This window comes from Pseudophryne corroboree, chromosome 3 (assembly GCF_028390025.1).
Source record: "Pseudophryne corroboree isolate aPseCor3 chromosome 3, aPseCor3.hap2, whole genome shotgun sequence".
NCBI classification, from domain to species: Eukaryota; Metazoa; Chordata; class Amphibia; order Anura; family Myobatrachidae; genus Pseudophryne; species Pseudophryne corroboree.
The window spans coordinates 215,224,195-215,244,993 of NC_086446.1; the positions used below are offsets into that span (position 1 = coordinate 215,224,195).

Here is a 20,799-nt window from a genome sequence, read left to right on the forward strand (position 1 = left end):
TGAAAAAGCCGTGAGTAAAAATCCTAACTGCATAGCAAATTTACTTGGCGCAGTCGCAGTGCGGACATTGCGCATGCGCATTAAGCGGAAAATCGCTGCGATGCGAAGATTTTTACCGAGCGAACAACTCGGAATGAGGGCCTATGTATGATATTGTGAGATTTACTCAATATTTCACTGCTTAATCTCTCAGTCAACTATTATTCAGGTACAGAATTAGCTAAAATATCTGAAAATCATATTCTCATGCCCGGGTCAAGTTGCCACCTCCGAATGATTGTTGGCAATACAAGTTACCAATTATTCTACATGTACAGTAGATACACATCTTTTGGTATTTAAAGCACGCCTTTTATATTTACTATACTCTCTATGATTAAATTCTTCTTCTTATGGGCTTCCAGGTTAGTTTAGAACAGTAGAAAGAAGAAAAAAAGGACTGTATTGCCGGTGCACAGAAGGAAGAGTGACCTGATACACACATCTACCTATATGTTCATAAAATTTAACTTTTATTGTTATTGAATTAAAACAATGTGACAATAACTAATACACAGACTACAGGTATAGGCGAAACATAGAGGTTAAAATTTAGACACATACAAAACATACAGAAAGTGCATGAGAATAATAAATGTGATTGAAGATTAAAAATGTGTATCCGCGTGTTTAATCTAATGCCCAATTAGATATCCTATTGTTCTTAGTTTAAACCAGTGTATTGATTTGTTCAATTATCAGTAATTATTACCTAGGTCACTTCATCATATATCAATATATCATAATTGTCCCACTTGTAATGTTGGTGGCTGACAGTAGAATTCGGCTATTTTCAGCCGATAATCATATGTTGCTTGTCATGTTTTCCAACACTCTCATAAGAGTATTAAGAGTACTGATAATGTTGTTTACAATTATCCACACTGTATAATTCTCCTAGAGGATGAAATCCTTGGTTAGATGTTACTTATTATTCCACTGTTCAGATAAGACTCCTTGCAGACATATAAAGTGTCCAGGTCAGATGACAATCTTGGTTATTTATCAGTAATTTGTCTCCCAGGTCACTTATTCATATAGTGAATGCCATAGTTATTCCACTCATGTGGTAATGTTAGTGGCTGACACCACAAATCGGCTTCACTCAGCCGATAATCATATATGAGTTGTCATATCTCCAACATTCTCATAATGATACTAATAATACTGATAATATAGTCTGCATTTATCCACAGTGTCTGATTCCTCTAGAGGATGATATCGTTTTTTGTATATTAATTATTATATGACTGCTCAAACAGAACTCTTTGCAGAAAATTAAAGTGTCTAGGTCACGTGATCCAGACCCAATTCTGGTATATACAGTATGCAGTAAGGAATTAATATCTCTCCCACTCCTCAGTGTTGATTTATTTAAATAGCAAATCACCGTATTGGTCAACTGTCACAATTTGCATATCCCTAAAGGGGAAGCATAGTTGCTAATAGGGATTAAATACCTATAAGCTGGAAAGAAAAAAGTATCATCCTATACTATTGGGTGACCAGTTAATTGTAAGTCATTTTATATATTAATGACTATCAATGCCACCACTGGGAATATATGTATCTGTTTTATCTGTACTATATATAATCAATAATACCAATTCAAGTGCAGATTTTGTTATTATAGCTCAAATATTCCTTGTGGCTTCAGTGTATTTGGTTTATGGCTTCAAAAGTTAATGCTGAGGTATTTATTGTGTTTGTATTTGTCAGTTTGTATCACAAATGTTTCAATCTCGCTACTGGGCAGCTTTGGGAAATAGTTTAAAACATTGTTGCATTTTCTGTCTGTAGATTCAAACACAGAAACCTCACACTGCTCCTAGGTTGCTGACATAAATGCATAACACCCAGCTGCTGAGTTCACTCAGCCAATATCTGTGTACTATAGAATGTTAGAACATATGAAACTTAATGTAGCACTCTCATTGAGCTGGTTGTCTGATAGGTAGGAGTACAGATTCCTATAGCAGAGTAATTATTTACCTAATACTAGGTTTAATTGTGTCATAGATACTTCTGCATAACTATATGGTGGTTTGGGAGAATGATTTTACCTCATGCCACTTCTAATTCACTGATCAAGATATACAGCATGAGTCTGCTAAATTAACATGAGTATGCTAAACGAACACGGCTATCATCCCTCTTTAAGGAGGTATCAGAGTGTCTGACAATAAGCATAACTTAGGTGGCAATTGCATTAAACCATCAGCTGGAGAACAGGACTAAGTTTCTATAATTAGGTATAATAAGGAATTGTCAATACATATAGATTAAAGCTGGTTAAACATTCATTATATGATAGAACACGAGCATAGATAACACGCGGACACACGCTGCCCACACGCGTGTTCCGCCGTTACACTGACAGCTTCGTCAGGGCTGATTCATATGTTTAACCAGCTTTAATCTATATGTATTGACAATTCCTACAACTCTAAGCACTGAACAGTAAATGGATTATTATACCTAATTATAGAAACTTAGTCCTGTTCTCCAGCTGATGGTTTAATGCAATTGCCACCTAAGTTATGCTAATTGTCAGACACTCTGATACCTCCTTAAAGAGGGATGATAGCCGTGTTAGTTTAGCAGACTCATGTTAGTTTAGCAGACTCATGCTGTATATCATGATCAGTGAATTAGAAGTGGCATGAGGTAAAATCATTCTCCCAAACCACCATATAGTTATGCAGAAGTATCTATGACACCATTAAACCTAGTATTAAGTAGATAATTACACTCTGCTATAGGAATCTGTACTCCTACCTATCAGACAACCAGCTCAATGAGAGTGCTACATTAAGTTTCATATGGTCTAACATTCTATAGTACACAGATATTGGCTGAGTGAACTCAGCAGCTGGGTGTTATGCATTTATGTCAGCAACCTAGGAGCAGTGTGAGGTTTCTGTGATTGAATCTACAGACAGAAAATGCAACAATGTTTTAAAACTATTTCCCAAAGCTGCCCAGTAGCGAGATTGAAACATTTGTGATACAAACTGACAAATACAAACACAATAAATACCTCAGCATTAACTTTTGTAGCCGTATAGCAAATACACTGAAGCCACAAGGAATATTTGAGCTATAATAACAAAATCTGCACTTGAATTGGTATTATTGATTATATATAGTACAGATAAAACAGATACATATATTCCCAGTGGTGGCATTCATAGTCATTAATATATAAAATGACTTACAATTAACTGGTCACCCAATAGTATAGGATGATACTTTTTTCTTTCCAGCTTATAGGTATTTAATCCCTATTAGCAACTATGCTTCCCCTTTAGGGATATGCAAATTGTGAACAGTTGACCAATACGGTGATTTGCTATTTAAATAAATCAACACTGAGGAGTGGGAGAGATATTAATTCCTTACTGCATACTGTATATACCAGAATTGGGTCTGGATCACGTGACCTAGACACTTTAATTTTCTGCAAAGAGTTCTGTTTGAGCAGTCATATAATAATTAATATACAAAAAATGATATCATCCTCTAGAGGAATCAGACACTGTGGATAAATGCAGACTATATTATCAGTATTATTAGTATCATTATTAGAATGTTGGAGATATGACAACTCATATATGATTATCGGCTGAGTGAAGCCGATTTGTGGTGTCAGCCACTAACATTACCACATGAGTGGAATAACTATGGCATTCACTATATGAATAAGTGACCTGGGAGACAAATTACTGATAAATAACCAAGATTGTCATCTGACCTGGACACTATATATGTCTGCAAGGAGTCTTATCTGAACGGTGGAATAATAAGTAACATCTAACCAAGGATTTCATCCTCTAGGGGAATTATACAGTGTGGATAATTGTAAACTACATTATCAGTACTCTTAATACTCTTATGAGAGTGTTGGAAAACATGACAAGCAACATGTGATTATTGGCTGAAAATAGCCGAATTCTACTGTCAGCCACCAACATTACAAGTGGGACAATTATGATATATTGATATATGATGAAGTGACCTAGGTAATAATTACTGATAATTGAACAAATAAACACACTGGTTTAAACTAAGAACAATAGGATATCTAATTGGGCATTAGATTAAACACGTGGATACACATTTTTAATTTTCAATCACATTTATTATTCTCATGCACTTTCTGTATGTTTTGTATGTGTCTAAATTTTAACCTCTATGTTTCGCCTATACCTGTAGTCTGTGTATTAGTTATTGTCACATTGTTTTAATTCAATAACAATAAAAGTTAAATTTTATGAACATATAGGTAGATGTGTGTTTCAGGTCACTCTTCCTTCTGTGCACCGGCAATACAGTCCTTTTTTTCTTCTTTCTACTATATTTGCTATAACTGTAGTTGGTAGCACCCCCACAATAAATGGTAATTGCCATAATTCAATTGGGGTTATGTAGGAGCTTTAAGTTCCACGTCTTTATTTAGAAAGTTGTGTGTGTGCAGATACAATCTCGCCTTTAGTTTAGAACAGTCAAAGACATCATATAAATGTTATATCTAATCTACATGAAAAAAATATACAGTGCTTACAAAAATGAGAATTACAGAAATGACAAAAGGATATTTATAACCTTTATCACAAACAAAAGGTTTTCAAAACTGAGCATATACATTTATATTTCAGTTATGTACAATACACCTGGGAAATGGCATGGAAGGATCGACATTTAAAGCACAATAGAATATGCTGGTGCTACATACAAGAACTGAATGTTAATAAATAAAATAAATTAATCAGTTTATTGATATTCCCAAAAAGTCTGTGCTAATGAGGTTATACAACAGCCTTCTATGATCTCCAATGCTCACATATTCAGTAAGGAATTCTTTAATATTACATATTAGTCCTTGGTTTAAACAAAATTCCATGTAAGTTATATCTTCCTTTTTGTTGGTTCATTCAAGGCCACACTCAATGCAGCAGTGATGGTATCATAACTCTGCTGTAATACTAATGTTTATTGTACTCTGATGAACAATTTATGTCATTATTATGCTGCAACACCAATGTTTCTAAAACATTGTTGAACAATTGATTTATGATGCTTGAATAAAAAAGGTAGAAAAAAAATTGTATATTCCTTGTTCCATACACCATCAAAATATGATTGTACCTACAGACAGCTACAACTTTGTACACAAGCACTATATGACAATTTACCTCCATAAGGACCTAGATTTTTATATTTACAAACCTTAGGTGCCTATCTGCACTGACTATACATATACTGTAGGTTGATTTTGTTTCAGCATTATTTATTAACAATATTTATTTTATGTATTTTTCTTTCAACATATTGCAATATAGGTCTTGAAACATTCTACAGCTAGGATTCTATTTGATATTTCAACTTTACATCTGCTAGCTCTTGCGTTGTTTTGTCTTAAAACTGTGGCAAGGCCATTATGTCTTGCTAGCTACAGTAAGAACACAGCCTACTGATTCCTTCATATGAAGTGTCAGGACTGACACCTATAAATATAATATCAAATTCACATAAAGCAGGGCAAACAACAGGGGATAAAGTAGACTAGACTTGTGTACTGTATATACAGTAATGACTATTTGGAGAGAGCAAACATTCATATGCTATTTTAAGTTACAGTTATACCCTATTCCTGGCATAAGGCAAACTGTTGCTGTAATATTATCCACTTAAATGGAGATTTTTTTTTTCTCTGAAAACCGCTCTGAAAATTTTGGGTATTTTTAGGAGTGAGTTAGGTGAACATGTTTTTAAAGTTCTCCACAAAGATTTTATTTGATAATTTAAAAAAATATATATATTTTTTCTATATTAAACATTGAAAAAACAAACAAACCATTTTTAAAACAATGGAAAAACAGTCACCATTGGAGACATCTGAACATCGGTAAATGTTGCTACTGATATTGGTAAGTGGGGGGGAGATGTGGGGTGAGAGTGTGGTGATGCTGGGCTGCCTGAAACTACAGGCCACAGTGATCGGGTCGGGAGGGGGGGGGGGGGTGCAGAGCCGTGGCTGTGTGTGTTTTTTTCCCACTCAAATCTGCTGCCGGAATCAAGGGGTGAAGATGGGCTGCCTTCTCGATCGCTGCTGGCTGCAGTGATCAGACAGAGAGTGGGAAGGGTTTTCACTGGGTGGGGGGTTGATGCAGGGAAATCACTTGGGACACTGTTTGGGTGAAAGCCTTGTATTGCTGTTATTCGTCATATTTGGGATTTGCTGTTCTGGAATTATTTGTTCACTCAACACCCATGTTGTTTCACACATGTAGACTGATTGTACATTATAATCATCTAGTGTCTACAAATCAGAAGACTTCTCAATACAACTCAGCTTCTTCATATAATTGCTTAAGCTGATCAGGATTTGGTACAATATGTATTTTTTATATTTCCTGGATTTTAATATGTGATATAACATACATTCTATATATTTTATATATTTGTGTATTCATTGGCTTCGCTGGCTTCCTTTTGAGCATAGACAATTTGTAGATAATTTCATATTTATATTAGTGCTATCACCACATATGCAGTTTCTGTAGTTATTTGTATTATATACTGTATGCCATAATTTTGGGTGAATTTTTTAGTACCTGTACACCTATTTTCTATAAGAATAGCAAGGAGTAATGAAGGAAAAAAGGAGTACTCCAAACATCATATGAATAACAGAGGGGAATGAAAGTGTGACATATGGGGGTCTCATGACTTAGAGAAAGATCAGATTGAGTAATGGAGGATACTGCACATTTTGTAAATATGATATATTCTGGAGAGGAAGTGAAGAGCTGAATACACCAGGAGTAGGAAAGACCTGGGAGAAAATTTTAAAAATTATACTAAAGTTCAGTAGATGATAATATGAAGGAAATCAAATTTGTGTATATGTCCAAAAATATTGGATTTTAGGGCAAAGCCACCATACTGTATATTGAGGACCAACGTACATTATCTCTAGTATTAATTGGAAACCTATGGATTCATTTTGTTAAATAATGTTGTGATGTAAGTCCTTGCAAAACAATACTTTAAAGACATCCTGTTTAATATGTATGCGAATAGAGTTAAAAACATAATTAAAATATATTTCCTTCAATTCTTCATTATCTATAGATAACTACAGACCTAGCTCCTAATTCATTAGGATCCCTAGAAACTGGCTGTGAGGTTTAAAATTCAGAATATTTTATTGTCACAAAATATGTTGTTAAAATTTCTAAAAATGAGAATGGGAGAACATAGTGTAATACAGGCCTGGCCAACCTGTGGCTCTCCAGCTGTTGTGAAACTACACATCCAGCATGCCCTGCCACAGTTTTAGCAATTCCTAATAGCAAAACTGTGGCAAGGCATTATGTTACTTGTAGTTTCACAACAGCTGGGGAGCCACAGGTTGGCAAGGCCTAGTGTAACTTATAAAACCATTTAAAAAATAAAAGGTGGTTCCGGATTTATGCATGCTTATTGGATATAACTTTCTAAATCCTCAAGGTTAGGACCTCCATAATGCTGATTTATTTTAAAATATTATTTTTTTTGCAAAGAACATATAAACATACACTGGTGCAATACCATAAAGCAATACAGATTCATGCAAGAGAACCAGTTAGGCTGGGTACACACTAGAGGAATCTTGGCCTGTTATATTGTTTCAGGCCAAAGCAGAACAACATACTGTATTGGCTGGGTCATTCAGTGTGTACGCCTAATCTGCAGTTGCATGCAATATCTTCTGGTTGGCCATGCTGCGTGGCCAACTGGACAGTATCCCATGCAGCTCCAGTATAATGAAGGATGGAATAAGGTAGCATTCTGTTCTTACTGTAATTAAATTTTTCTGATGTGTACTGCAGATATATTTCAACCAGTCAGCACAGGGGCGTTTTAAGAGAGGAGGAGGCCCGTGTGCAGCCTTCTGCTTCAGAGGCCCCCTCCTCTCTGACCGAGGCACAGCATTTAATACTTACCTCTCCTGGGTCCCCCGGCGATCCTTCTCCGCAGCGGCAATAGAGTCTGAGACCAGACTCTATTGCGCATGCGCAAACCTCCGGGAACACGGAGCGGCAGCCATTTTCCCAAAGATTTTGCTACTGCGCATGCGCAAAGCTCCGGAAAAATGGCCGCCATGCCATCTTTTTGGGGTTTTCAGCAGGCGCAATAGAGTTTGTTCTCCCTAGTGTTCAAACTCTGTTGCGCTGCCGAAAAATGGATGGCTTCAACTGGGGACTTCAGAGAGGTAAGTAATAAGCAAATGGGTGAAGTGTAGGGTGGGCCCCCCTGGACCTGGGGGCCCATGTGCCTCACACACACTGCACCCATTATAGAAATGCCAATGAGTCAGCAGGCATATCGTCTGGGTACACACTGTTCTAGTGTGTACTCAGCCTTAGTTAGTTCTGTTCCCAAATAAACAGCTCCAATTACCAGAAATATAGTGATAGGTTAACCATTGCATCTAGGTTTCTAAAAGCTTCTTCAGATGTTTCATACTTGTCCTTCTCAAAATCCAAGTGATAGATCTACATGTCAAATGTATCTTAATAATACCGTGAACATGTCTCAATAGAAGAAACTGAAAATAAAATATGTTGGCTATGGCATTTTTATTGACGTTCAGAAAATATATGGTACACAACCTCACAGGTAACATCATTCACTGCACCTTTAAGCCAGGATAAAATACAAAAAACAAGTGAATTGGGGAAAAGGTCCCGTGATTGAAAAACACAATGAGAGGTCTTTAACAAAGGGCTAAACCAAAGGACTTGGGGGGTCATTCAGACCTGATCGCTTGCTAGGGTTTTTTTGCACTGCTGCGAGCAGATAGTCGCCGCCCATAGGGGAGTATATTTTCACTTTGCATGCGTGCGAACACATGTGCAACCGACCAGTACAAAAAAGTTTTGTGCTGTTTCTGAGTGGCCCAGGACTTACTCAGCCGCTGCAATCACTTCAGCCTGTCTGGGACCGGAATTGAAGTCAGACACCCGCCCTGCAAACGCTTGGACACGCCTGCGTTTTTCCTACCACTGCCAGAAAACGGTCAGTTGACACCCAGAAATGCCTTCTTCCTGTCAATCTCCTTGCGATCGGCTGTGCGAATGGATTCTTCGTACAATCCATCGCCCAGCAACGATTCACTTTGTAGCCGTACGACGCATTGCAGTGTATACGCATGCACAGTTCTGACCTGATTGCAGTGCAGCGAAAAATCCTAGCATGTGTTAAGGTCTGAATGACCCACCTTGGTGCAGTCCAAAATTGCCAAGCAGTGCAACACAATGGGATGCACTAAAACAAGTAGCTAAGAGAGCATCACAAATGAGAAGACAGATGAGATTTTGAATGTGCCATCCTCAATTTAAGGCCCGATCCAGGTGTAATGGGTACAGCACCTAGGAAGCAATAACCTCAGCTGAGTAGCAAAACATTAGCAAAGAAGCATTAGGCTTGTGGAGTGTCCAATGTAGAATACCAATTCTGTCAGTACGCTGACCATGCTTTTGGACACATGGAGGAAATGGATCCACACAAGAGTCAGGCTTTAGCAGACCACTAATAACGATGAGAATCAAACGGCAATAAACATAAAGTCTGGACAACTGGAGTTCAGCAGTATACAGGAGGGAGTAAAACTGCAACATATTCTGAAGGCATCAGAAGTCATAAAAATCTCCTGGATGTAGGTATGTATATTTTTTATCATATTTAGGTGAAATGGGGCAATTTTACAATAAGAATAGACAATGGAGGCAGAGTAGCTGTCCGCAGTGAAGAAGAAAGAGAGAGAGGGGGTAGGGTGTGAACCCAGATGGGAGAGGCTAATACAAAAGCAAATTATTAAGTAAACTGGGGTTGCAACCAAAAAAAAAAAGATCCAGGGGTCCCACATTTTAGAATATGATAGGGATGTAATATGAATAATGCTTGATATTTATTCCATTTTGTATATGTGGCAAATTCTGGGGAGGACAGCCTGTGGTGAGAGGGCAAATAGTTTCCTTCAATCCACAGCAATTTGACATGTAGCTGCTGACAATATATAGCAAATAAACTTTGATCTGAGAGGCCCCAGGGATCTCAGATTGCAAAAAGTAGAATCTTGGTTAAAATGGGACAGTGAACACAATAAGGGAAGTTATCAAATTTCCTAAATCTAATCAAAATAGATGGTGTTCAGGGCATTGCCACCACATGTGTAGAAATGTGCCCTATGCTGCACAATTCGTACAACAAGATGGTGAGGTAAAGTGCATTTTGTGGAATTGGTTGGGAATATAATACCAGTATGCATTTCCCTTAATCCAGAAACAAATAGAACTAGAACAAATAGAACTAGAGACCATTTGGGCATAAATATCCTCCCAATCGTTTTTGTGTAAGCTGTGTCCCATGTCCACCTCCCAGGCAGATTCTTTGGGGTCTCTGTGCTGGTGGAAGAGGTTTGTAATTATGCATACAAAGTTTAGATTAATCCTTTGGTGGAATAACGTCTTGGAAACGCAAGGATTCACAAGTGGTAAGGAGTATAGTCTTAAGTGGAAAGTGATGGAGTTTGAAAAGTTGAAAGAAGATTTGTGAGGGATTGTGAACTGTTCATATAAATCTGAAAACTGTGGGGAGGTAGACCCAGTAGTAATGTTATTAAAAAAATAGATTCCTCTCATCTACCAAAGTTTAAACAAAAGGGGAGATGCCCATGGAAATCTCTTGGTTGTGGTATAAAGGGATTAGTGGACTACAATTGGCCACATCCAGATCACAATACGAATTATGTTTTGTTGCATGTTTGAGGAGTAATTTTGTTTGTTGCTGTTTATAAACCCATAGGAGGAAGGAGGCAGACAAAACCTCAGACCCTACTCATGGTGAGATGCCAGGTAATAATGTTTGAAATCAGGAATAACCAAAGCCCCCACTCTGAGCTGGTCTTTGGAGGATCTACAATTGAACTCAGGGGCACATTTTAACCCAGATAAATCACTGTGTACAGTATTTAAAAAAAAGTTTTTAGGGAGGGACACAGTTTGGGAAGCTTTAAAATAAGTACAATATTCTTGCAAGGTCTTTCAGTTTGATGGCATTGACCAAATCATTCCAGGAAATATATTAGCTGGACCATGTTACCAAATCGTATTTAATGAGAGAAAGAACACGAGGGAAGTTAAAACAACTGAAGATACTGGTTAATGATATATACCCCAGAATTTGAGTTTAGATTGATGCCATTGAAAAGAATAAGAATGCGCCAGGGCAGTACAAGTTGCAAGGGGTAGGAAAAAGTCTGAAAATTGATTTTATAGATAGTTTGTGTCATACTCTTGCATAATTGCACGGACTGCGAAGAGGGAAGTGGCTGGGTCTGATCATATGATCAAAAGAACTCTGTCCACATCCATAACAATTTTGTGAGTGTGAGCACCAACTGATATTCTGTGAATGTAAGGGGTTAAGCAGTATTTTGGCAGCCAAAGGTTCTGTTATAAGGGCAAGTTTAGGGAGAGATAGGCTACATCCATGTCTAGTCCTGTTAAAGGTTTGGAAATGTGAAGAGCGCAGTCCATTGGCATAAACCGTGACTATGGGTTTAGAGTATGAAGCTCTAATCCTGTCAAAAAATTTAGACAAAACCCATCGGAAGAACACAAAACATGAAGGAGCGAGGACCAAAGAATAGGTTTTTCTGGTGTGACTAGCATGTATTTGGTCAATTGTATGCCGGGTATTATCTGAAGCCTGGAAAACAGGAATGAATCCAACTTAATCAGGATAACTCAAAGAGGGCAGTAGTGGGTTAAGTCTATTTGACAGAATTTTGGTATATATTTTGAGGTCAATGGCCCTCATTCCGAGTTGATCGCTCGCTAGCTGCTTTTAGCAGCAGTGCAAACGCCCTCTGGAAGTGTATCTTAGCTTAGCAGAAGTGCGAACGAAAGGATAGCAGAACTGCTCCAAAAAAATATTGTGCAGTTTCTGAGCAGCTCGAAACTTACTCCTAGCTAGCAATCACTTCAGACTGTTTAGTTCCTGATTTGACATCACAAACACGCCCTGCGTTCGGCCAGCCACTCCTGTTTCCCCAGCCACTCCTGCGTTTTTATCGGGCACGCCTGTGTTTTTACACACACTTCCTGAAAATGGTCAGTTTCCGTCCAGAAACACCCACTTCCTGTCAATCATTCACCGATCAGCAGTGCGATTGAAAAGCATCGCTAGACCTTGTTTGAAACTGCATAGTTTTGTGTGAAAGTATGTAGCGCGTGCGCAATGCGCACCATACGCATGCACAGAAATGCTGCTTTTTCACCTAATCACTGCGCTGCAACCGAAAGCAGCTAGCGAACAACTCGCAATGACCCCCAATGTTCAATAGGGAGATATGTCTATAGTTTGCACAGCAGGCTGTATCACACCCTGGTTTTGGAACCACCACAATGTCTGCCAAGGTGATTGCATGATCAAAAGACCACCCCTCCAGGATTTTTTTTTAAATACTGCAGTACAGATCCCAGCCTGCCCTTTTATATTGAGACAGGCCTGCAGGCCACAGCTAAAAAGTTTAACAGAGGGTTAATGCAGCCCACATCTAAAACAATGTATCCAGGTAGCCTGTAGTCTCCTACCTGATTGTCTGCCTGCAGGGGGGGAAAATGGAACCTTGCCCTAGACAGGACAGTGGGAAGGAGAGGAGCTTCTGCTTTTGTAGACAAAAGTGTGCTGAAGTGTGTGCAAGTGAGACATTGTGAGGAGAGCAGCATGCCCAGCCGACGGTGTGTGCATGCAGTAGCACCCAGCATGGGGCAGCACGGGCAGCGGTGGCTGTGCTCCATGGGTAGTACCAGGGGGAAAGTGACAGCAGTGGGGAGACTGCTGGTAGAGATGCACAGAGACTGACAGCAGCAGGTCTGAGATGTCGTTAACGTGGCTCACAACCGGGACTAAGAGGTCAGCGGACATATTAATAGCCCCCACAGCCACCAGAGAGGAATCCCAGGGGAAAGAGCAGCCCTGCATTTAAGAGTGAGACTGCAGCAGCAGCATGAGAAAACCTCACTGTGAAACAGCTAATAGAGTTCAGCAGCACAGGCTAATATAAGAAGGGAAGCCCTGCAGGGAAGAGGGTTCATGGCAGCCAAAGGAGGTTCCATTTTGGGAAGCAGTTATCCCCAATATGTGTTACAGCATCTGTGAGCCCAGTACCAGCAGCAGCCCTGCAGCCCAGAGGGGAGAGCCCAGCAGCCGCATAGCACACATAGCCTACAGTTAAAACACAGTTTTGCAAGAGCCAGCCTGCATGCCAGCAGAGAAGTAAGCATAGAAATAAGTCTGCATATGGAACAAGCCCTGTATTAAGAACGCAGTCTGCCTTAAAGATATTTTTGCACTTAAAGACACAGTCTCATCAAGAAGAAAGCAGCCCCATGACTCACATCATAGCGGAGGCCAAGGCAACTGCTCAGGTGCCCGAAGAGAGTAGCCCTGTGGACCGCAGTGCAGCAGAGGTCCGGGAAACTGCTCAGTGACTGCTGAAGTGTGCCAGATCGAGACTGGGTGTAAGTGGATGACAGCATTCTTCGGCCGTGAGTTTCCGATATGCCCCGTACCTTGGTACATTTTAAGGGAATGCCTTTAGCCGGTATAACTTATCCCTTTTATTTAACGTAGTCCTCCCATCTTTGCCTGTAGTGAGAGACAATATACTGTACATTAAGCATTTATACACCAACATTTATGTTGCTATCCAAGGGTCCATTGTACAGAGTGTTACTTCACGCTATTATGCCACTTCTCCTTATTTGCATATTCCCAGAAAAGGAACAATCCTGCTATTTCCCCTTTGTCATTGTGGAGTGACATTGCCTAACTTTAATTGCTCATGTAGTGACCCTTTGCCAAAAACCTTATGCACAGGTTGAGGAGGAACACTTTTGATGGACACTAGTTTCATAACGGGTACCCGACATATATCCAGGTATATTGTTTGATTTATTGAATGTTATAATATTGCTCATGCATATTATTGAGGTGTTTTGATGTATTTATGATATTGAACGTGTTATGGTCCATTATTGTCACAAATGCTAATGTGTTGAAAAGCACATTGTCATGTAGTGCACATGCTTAGGAAACCATGATACAGTATGCGCATGCTATTTAGACATTGTTATTTGAGATAGTGAATATCAGACTTGTATATTGCCTTAGTAGATGTTATCCCGCATTATATAGTGATTTGCCATAGTAAATACGCAGGATAGTGCTTTTTGCTAATTCACCGCATGCTTTATACTTATGTCATGATCTGTTGAAAAGTCTCTGATAAGAGTGTTAATTAACTTCTGCCGACCCTCTAATAAAAACTCATTCCTTTTGAGATGAGACCTAACTCAGCGTGTTCCCACAATTCTCACCTCTCTGCACCGAAGTGAAGTAACCAAATCAGATCTCAAGGTAAACACACCTAACTCTTTACACACTGCCGTGTGGGGTACTTCATTAATATATTGTATATTGAACTTACATATGCACAATGTCCTATACAGGTACTTTTATAACCTTTGTGACAGGTCTACCCAGGGCTCTTTCCACTACAGTAATTAGGTTGGATCACACCTTAGTGGTTCAGTTGTGCTCATCATGCTGCAATTTTGCTTGATTTCATCTTCATTCAAGGTGGAAGGGGTATCTGCCTAAGGCCACCAACAGGACCGGTGGAAGTATTCTCGACACCCGTGGCAAAACTCAACCGATCAGGGGAAAGAGTGGAGGTAGCATCTTAGAAGTTAAAAAGCTGCAGTCTGCATTAAACAAGGATGCATCTCTCAGAGTAACCTCTAATTTTGTGATTAGCAGACTCAGAGCTGCCCCCCCCCCCCCCAAGATACTGCCAACCTAGACAGTTGCCTAAGGCTGCCCAATAGTAGATATGGCCCTGGCCACCAAGATGTTAATGTTTTCTTTGAATCACAAAGCAATTGTAACTAAAATACCTTTGTGAAATTTCCCCTAAAAATGAAATAATTTGGGATGAACAAGCAATGCAAAATTATTTTTGGCTGTACACATGCATACTCACAGCTGACAGTGGTGATGGGATTGTGAAGCGTAATTTGCACATAACAGGTTCATTATAGAGATGCTACATAATTACTTTAATCTGCCTAACTACTCTACCTACAGTTATGGTGAATCTCATTATTACATCAAGTTTCACAAAACACTGATTTCAATTTACTTATTTTACCTTTTTGTATGATTAACTGAAAGAAGTGAAGGGACAAACATCTGAGTGCATGTCATGTCATTGATTTCCAGCTTTAGTTACACTTTGAAGTGTTCACATGAGATTTCAAGTTTTTACAACAGGAAAACTACCATAAACATCTTGTATTTGAACTATGAAAAAGCTCTGTGACCCTTTACATATTAGTCAACTTCTATTTTCTTCACTTCAGTACCAGGCTTGCAAAGCCAAAGTTTTGTTTTGGAGAAATAAAAAATTGCACCTTTGGTACTGTAACTCAGAGTCAACTTTAATGGCCACTGTGCCCTGTTATGTAAATACACCGATGGAGTCAATTCTTTAGAGCTAATTTAAATTGCTATAGCACATGGAGAAAAAAAAGTTTCCTAAAATAATTCCTTTCATAAGGCCACTTCCATATGATAAATGACGTACAATAGAAGATGAACAAATATATAACCTTTTACTGTGTGAAACATTCATCAACTGTGAGAAAGTTATCAACTGAGGTGGAAAGACTTTATTAAGCACTTCTCAGTGGAGGGATTCAAGCGAAGGTTATGATTTCATCTTACACATAAAATGGCTAAGCTTCACTGAATAACTGCTAGATACATTTTATTTATTTCAGAATATTGGATTTGTAAACGAGAAACAGAACACTTTTGTATTCTCACAAGATTTGAGGATTTGAGGCATACTTTTTAAGATACTGACATCAAACTACTATAAACAACAATGAGGATAAATTAAATCAATAGATTATTCTGGCATGTTAAAAGTATAATTTACTACAAACTAATAATAAATATGAAATACTTAAATAAGACCATTGTTATACCTAAATTTGATGATTTGCTATACTGTACAATTTATTCTACATTATATGTTCATGTTATATATGTAGAGGCGTAGTATAGAACCATGGTGACCGGAGCATGCTATGGCATCACCCCCATAAGTAAGTCCATATGCAATATGCATATGGGGGTGAGGCCAGAATTTGGACATAGATTTAGATTAAAGTAAGAACCATCAAGAGCATGAAGGGTTCACTGGGGATATGCACTTGTTTGGGACCAAGAAATAGCACCAAAGGCAAGGTGTCTGGACAGCCTATGGATGATATATAGGTGGGCACTACAGGTACAGTATGGGGAAGCTTTTGATGAACATTGACAAAATAAGATTTATAGGCAAACGTTATTAGAATCAGATTTTGTACATGTCACTTATGATCAGCAGCCTATGGGAAGCCATTGACTTTGAACAGAATAGCATGAGGAAGATAATGAGTGTAGAGGACAGAAATGAAAGAAGGCATGGATGGTGTGAGAATAACAGAAAAAGTGAGCTGTGAGGGGCACAGGGGAAAAGTGAGTATTGGGGGCTATTGATAGTGGTGAAGAGCTAGATATGAGAGAGGTAAAAGGAGTCTGACTGACACAAACTAGAAGAAATATAGGACATGCATAATAAAGACATATAAATACACATAAAACTAGAGAGAGGCATAAAGAGGGACAATGGCATGGACACACACTAAGAGGAAACACAGACGCACACACAAAAATGGGCAAAAAGAGAGGGGTCATAGAGACATACACATTTGGAGTAGTAAAGGGGGTACTGGAGCACTGATATAAATAGCTAGTACCACACACAAACATGATAAATCCTCCTGCTGCTGGAATATTACCAAGCATGCAATCCTTAAATATAGAAAAACATAGTGGACACTTTAAATACTGAAAATAATTTTAAAAAGCCCACTGCCTGATGATTTTACCAATGTTGGAAATAGCCAACCTGCTACAATCAGTGAGTGTTTAGTATGACAGCAGGGGGAGAAGCAACTGCTGAGTTGCCAAGAAATTGCAGTAAGAGAGCAGTACACTCATGGACGAGAAGCAGAGGTGACATCAGGGAATGTAATATGTACATATAAATATCTATGCACCCTGTGTTAATAATATGCCATTCTGGTGCTTTTTACCAGCTGCTGACACCTTGAGCATGTGCTCCAGTGGCTTTATTATTGCTACACCCCTGTATACAGTATGTTAGAGAGACTAAGCAACCAAGAGCATTTTGTGATTATTTTAAAAAAATATTTCATTTTAGCACCATATTTTAGATCAATTTCCTGTATGAGATTATTATTAGATGTCTAAACAATTTCACAGTAATTTGAGCACTGAATTCAGAGGAATTAATACACTTCCCCACTTCAATATGGTTAAAATTTTGAAGACATTTATCACTAAAAAAAAAACAAATCATCAAAATGTGGCTGAATATTTTTATGAAACTGGTCACATCCTGTTTATTTAGAGGTCTGCTCAATTTACTCTTTAACGGTTTCAAAAACTGCTATACTGTGATTTAAAAAGAAATAAATTATTAAAATGTATTAAATAACAAAGATGTTAGAAATGAGTAAAGAAATTTTAAAGCAATGACAAATGAAAAACCTAATGGTAAAATGAAACAATCTCTATGCTATATGTACTCTATGTTTAGCTCTTGCACTCTGCAATCCTCACACTGTCTGTGAACACTATGCAACCAATTTGTATATGGAAACAATTTTAACATCATAATTTGCTTGCAAATGTAAATAATTGTGTTTTAAAATTTGGTCAGTGATGCATAGTTAATGAAACCATACTGAGGCTGGTGCTTGCATACTTAGTGCAAATTAACACCTTTGATTAGTGAAACTTTTGCCTCACTTGTAGCCTGTGTTAATTAGCTATAGTATATCATTATTTGCAGTCTAGGGACAGCTGTGCTGGTCAGCAGTGCATTCAAATACAGTGTTCATATCTCTAACCACTTTTAATGTACAGTTAAAAAAAATAGTTGAACAACATCAAGCAAAAGTTATTTGAAACAGTTATAACTTCAGTTGCACTTACCATAATTTCATACCTCCCAACATGACCATCTCCAGGAGGGATAGAATGCTCTGCTCCTGGACTTCTCTCTTGATTTATGATTGCCATAACCTGTGCTGAAGCAGCTTTCTTTATTCATTTACCTGTTCAAAACAGGTGCTGGTAATCACAAATTAAGAAAAAAGTCCAGAAGCAGAGCATTGTGTCCCTCCTGGGGAGGGTCATGTTGGGAGGTACTTAATTTGCTTTACTTTTAAATCAAACACATTAGGTTGCACAAATTTCTTTTTTCCATTTTATTTTATGGTATGAAGGATCAAATCCTTCAATCTCACTGCAACTCACACCTCTTTACACATTGCCCAGACCCTCCAACGTGACCCGCCCCACTAGGTACAAAATGCTCTGTTCCTGGACTTCCTTCTTAATTTATGATTTCCATCACCTGTGTTGAACTAGTTAAATGATAAGAAAGCTGTTTCTTCACAGGTGATGGCAATAATAAATTAAGAGGAAAGTCCAGAAACAGAGCATTTTGTACCTAGTGGGGCGGGTCAAGTTGGAGGGTATGATTGCCACCTCAATTATATACTCCCCTATTATTAACATTCATGTGCTCTTACTTATTTCATAATTTGAGTATAACATCAACAACTTGTCATCATAAACAAAACAAAAATCACAGACCTCCTACATTCACATTTATCTCTCTTTCTCTGCTGCTTTTGTTCACTGGTGACATATCACCAAATCCAGGCCCGAACCACTGGCCCCACTCACATTCAGCTGATTCACAAGAATATATAAATCCAACTAACCTTATAAACATCACTTGTCTCCCATCACCCTGCAAAACACTAAAATGTGCCTCATGGAATACATGCTCTGTAAAAAATTAACATCCATAACCTCTTAATCTCTAACAACCTCAACCTGCTTGCTATAAAGAAACCTGGGTCACATAATCAGACATGACCTTCACTGCAGCAATGTCACCTGGTGGTCTTCACTTCACAAACACCTCCAGGTCTGCTTACATAAACCAGTTGGGGTTGGAATATTAGTATCCCAATATTTCACATTTATTGTTCTACCACAGATTCCACAGTCCCACAATAAAGATATCTGAGTTCGCAATCACGTACATTCAAGTAAGGATGCTGAAATGATCCCAGATGATATCACCCTGACCAAGGGGTGCCACGGCCCCAAAATGTTGGGTCAAAGGATGAAATAAAAAACATACTTCATTGTTATTTGCTGATATATTGCATCTCAGAGTGCCGCTGCTTGTTTGAAGCTGCCTGCATATGTGTATATATATATATATATATATATATATATATATATATATTTTTAAACTTGCAGTTAGTTTCAAACTGTGGGGATCACAGTGCTTATAGATAAACATGAACAAATTGCACTATGCTAAAGTGCGCCAACCAGTACCACCAAACAGGAAAAAAATAAATAAATAAGTAAATATATATATATATATATATATATATATATATATATATGAAATGGAAAAAGATTCTCATGGGAGCCAATACGCCTTTAGTATGACAATAATTAAAAGTTTTTATTCATACATAAACGAATGATATTTATAACCTAAACCAGGCATGTCCAAACTACGGCCCTCCAGCTGTTGAGAAACTACACATCCCAGCATGCCCTGACACAGCTTTAGCATTCTCTGACAGCAAAACTGTGTCAGGGCATGCTGGGATATGTAGTTTCACAACAGCTGGAGGGCCGCAGTTTGGACATGCATGACCTAAACATTCGTCATTGGTACAAATTTCTAAAAATTCAATAAAACAATATTACAATCTTATACATAAACATATTTCGGTTGATGTGATGAATTTACAGTCAGGTGATCACAGTCAGAACTTGAAAGAGATATGTCTCCAACCAGATGCTTGTGGTAAAGGCTTTATTAATCCGATGTCACGAAACCCAACGCGTTTTGTCCGTTAGGACCTCATCAGGGGTTTACAATCAGTTCTTATAATAGAATGGATTACCACTGGTTAGAAGTGGTTAGAATTTTCAATGTTACATCCAATCACACGTTCGATTCAATAGATATGGTATCTAAATAGACTTCATCGTAACAGAAAATAACAATTAGGTTGAAGTTAGATGATGCTATATTCCCTATTCTCATCAGGGATGGTGGAGCCCTACAATCCACCTCTGCTTCAATAAGTATCACCAAAAAAAGGACTCTGAGAAATTTCCAATCCTGAACAGCGCTACTCCTTTTTCACAGTGGTTGGGATCCAGTGAAGTTGTGCTTGTTCCTGTGAAAAAGGAGTAGCGCTGTTCAGGATTGGAAATTTCTCAAAGTCCTTTTTTTGGTGATACTTATTGAAGCAGAGGTGGATTGTAGGGCTCCACCATCCCTGATGAGAATAGGGAATATAACATCATCTAACTTCAACCTAATTGTTATTTTCTGTTACGATGAAGTCTATTTAGATACCATATCTATTGAATCGAACGTGTGATTGGATGTAACATTAAAAATTCTAACCAGTTCTAACCAGTGGTAATCCATTCTATTATAAAAACTGATTGTAA

General features: G+C 38.2%; 1 long non-coding RNA gene across 1 annotated transcript in view; it reads right to left on the minus strand.

Annotated features, from left to right (window-relative positions):
• The window catches only part of LOC135057608 (uncharacterized), a 40,853-nt gene extending 22,546 nt beyond the window's left edge, over nucleotides 1-18,307 (minus strand). The window contains exon 1 of the long non-coding RNA XR_010244239.1: nucleotides 18,229-18,307. This is a non-coding gene — a long non-coding RNA (uncharacterized LOC135057608). The remainder of the gene's footprint in view (nucleotides 1-18,228) is intronic.
• Nucleotides 18,308-20,799: the final 2,492 nt, after the last annotated feature.